We start from the raw sequence: 2,948 nt of genomic DNA, 5'->3' as shown, positions 1-2,948 counted from the left end.
GAGGTGCAAGTGTTCTCTGGCTGGCGCCCTGAAAAGAGCTAGCATGGATTTTTTAAGAGGCAAAGTGTGGGAATTGACATCAGGGGCAGGGTAAGCAAAGCTAGGCTGGGCAAAGCCCATGAAGGGCAGAGTGTGTCTGGTTGCCATGGTTATACTGAGTAATGGGTCATCTGTGGTCTGGCTGGCCGCAACAAGGCTATAAATCAATTGTTTAGCATTGCTTCCAGAGGTGGGACACTCCACAACCTGGTTTGCTATTTGGCTCTCCTAATGACAGTTTCTGGAGTTCGGTAAGTAACAGGCCTGGTTAGACACCATGAGAGCACAGAGGAACGGCTGTTTTCATTTTACGACTAAAGCCTCGGGGTTAGCAGGTATAGCATCAACAAGGTAGTATAGCAGTAAAGGAGGTTTTGTAAAGAGAAGAAAAAAAATGAAAAAAATATGTAAAGGAAGAGCTGTACCCCACTCCTGTTCTGCCTCATTATGACACAAGCCTATCCCCAAAGACACCAATAGGACAGACCTGGTAGCAGTGGCTCTCTTTATAAGAGTGTACTCATGGCCAGGCGCAGTGGCTCACGCCTGTAATCCCAGAATTTTGGGAAGCTGAGGTGGGTGGACACTCAGGAGTTCAAGCTGAGGTCAGGAGTTCAAGACTAGCCTGGCCAACATGGTGAAACCCCATCTTCACTAAAAATACAAAAATTAGCTGGACGTGGTGGTGGGTGCCTGTAATCCCAGCTACTCGCTACTTGAGAGGCCGAGGCAGGAGAATCGCTTGAATCTGGAGGCAGAGGTTGCAGTGAGCTGAGATTACGCCATTGTACTCCAGCCTGGGCAAGAGAGCAGGACTCCCTCTCAATAAAAAAATAAATAATTGTTAAAAAGAGTGTACTTATAAGTCTATGTTTGCTTGTATTTTTGTTCTCAATTAAAGATAGCAGATTTAGGGCCGGGCGCGGTGGCTCACACCTGTAATCCCAGCACTTTGGGAGGCCGAGGCGGGTGGATCACGAGGTCAAGAGATCGAGACCATCCAGGTCAACATGGTGAAACCCCGTCTCTACTAAAAATACAAAAAATTAGCTGGGCATGGTGGCGCATGCCTGTAATCCCAGCTACTCAGGAGGCTGAGGCAGGAGAATTGCTTGAACCCAGGAGGTGGAGGTTGCGGTAAGCCGAGATCGCGCCATTGCACTCCAGCCTGGGTAATGAGCGAAACTCCGTCTCAAAAAAAAAAAAAAAGATAGCAGATTTTGGCCGGGCACAGTGGCTCACGCCTGTAACTCTATCACTTTGAGAGACCGAGGCAAGTGGATCACCTGAGGTCAGGAGTTTGAGCTCAGCCTGGCCAACATGGTGAAACCCTGCCTCTACTAAAAATACAAAAATTAGCCGGGTGTGGTAGCGGACACCTGTAATCCCAGCTGCTGGGGAGGCTGAGGCAGGAGAATTGCTTGAACCTGGGAGGTGGAGGTTGCAGTGAGCTGAAATCATGCCACTGCACTCCAGCCTGGGAGACAGAGGGAGACTCCGGCTCAAAAAAAGTAAATAAATAAATAAAATAAAAGAGAGCAGATTTTAAACTGTTTTTAAGGGTTTTCAGACATTGAATCACAGAACGAAGCAGTAATCCCTGAGAGCAGGAAAACAAATGAAGTGAACCTAATGGTTGACCCAGCTTCCTGCCCAGAGAGTTTCCAGACTACAGCATAGAGACTACACCTGGGTTGTCAATGAGTTGAGGAGACATTGTTGAGAGTATGTGGAGGCCAAGGCAGCTAGGGTTTGCAGAGCTGAGTACTGAAGAGGAGTGGGGAAGAGACAACTCTGCGGGTCTGCAGTGAGTGGGTCCCTCCCCTATGTGGGTACTGGTCAGCACACATCTGTGAGGAAATTACTCAAGATTAGGGTCCCCACTGGGGCCGACCAAGCTGAGCAGGGCCACCATGGACCACAAGCCCCTGCTGCAGGAGTGGCCCTGCCCGCCTACAACCTGAAGGCCGGCCAGGGCAACTATGCACGCGCCCGCACAGCTATGGCGCCACTCTTGCCCGCCCCTCTGCCGCCCTACCCCTACCTCGTTACAGGGATCCCAGGGTCTATAACATCCACAGCTGGACCGTCACCCAGTACCCTGCCAACTCTATCATGGGCGTGGGAGGCTGTCCCTTCTGCATGGGCGTTGGAGTGCTGGAGGACTGCTTCACCTTCCTGGGTATCTTCCTGGTCATCATCCTGTTCCCCTTTGGGTTCATCTGCTGTTTTCCCTTGAGGAAGCAAAGATGCTCCAGCTTCAAACCTTCACTTAAAGGGAACACCACACCTGGCTTTCCTCTACCCAGCTCTCTTTTTCTGATGTAAATGTCGTGTATAATAGTTTTATTTGATTAAGCTTCAGAACTGTTTTTTGTGTTGTTTTGTTTTTGAGCCAGAGTTTTGTTCTTGTTGCCCAGGCTGAAGTGCAGTGGCGCGATGTTGGCTCAATGCAAACTCTGCCTCCCGAGTTCAAGCAATTCTCCTGCCTCAGCCTCCTGAGTAGCTGGAATTACAGGTGTGCACCACCATGCCCAGCTAATTTTTGTATTTTTAGTAGAGACGGGCTTTCACCATGTTGGCTAGACTAGTCTCGAACTCCTGAGCTCAGGTAATCGGCCCACCTCGGCCCCACAAAGTGCTGGGATTATAGGCGTGAGCCACCGCGCCCAGCCTAAGGACCATTTTGTAAAGCTGGGTGAGATTCATGTGGCATGGCCAAGCAGCATTTCCTGGAGCATGAAGAGGCAGCGCTGCTGCTCCCTCTCAAGGTTAATAACAACTCAATAAAGCAATGCTTTTATTTTTTGCAGTCTTCAATTTGAGAAAGATGAGAAATAATGTTTTCAGTAAATGAGATTCATACCATTTTAAAAAAAAAGGCTGGGTGCAGTGGCTCACGCCTGTAA

The 2,948-nt window shown here is 49.4% G+C and overlaps 1 pseudogene; it reads left to right on the top strand.

Annotated features, from left to right (window-relative positions):
• Positions 1 to 1,952: 1,952 nt before the first annotated feature.
• LOC105731935 (membrane protein BRI3-like) lies at positions 1,953 to 2,367 on the top strand (annotated as a pseudogene).
• The last annotated feature ends 581 nt before the right edge of the window (positions 2,368 to 2,948 follow it).

The sequence above is a fragment of the Aotus nancymaae genome, unplaced genomic scaffold (genome assembly GCF_030222135.1).
Source record: "Aotus nancymaae isolate 86718 unplaced genomic scaffold, 86718_ANA_hifiasm-v0.15.2.pri h1tg000016l, whole genome shotgun sequence".
Lineage (NCBI taxonomy): Eukaryota > Metazoa > Chordata > Mammalia > Primates > Aotidae > Aotus > Aotus nancymaae.
Note: the sequence above shows the minus strand (reverse complement) of the source record. Positions and strands in the feature narration are given on the sequence as shown.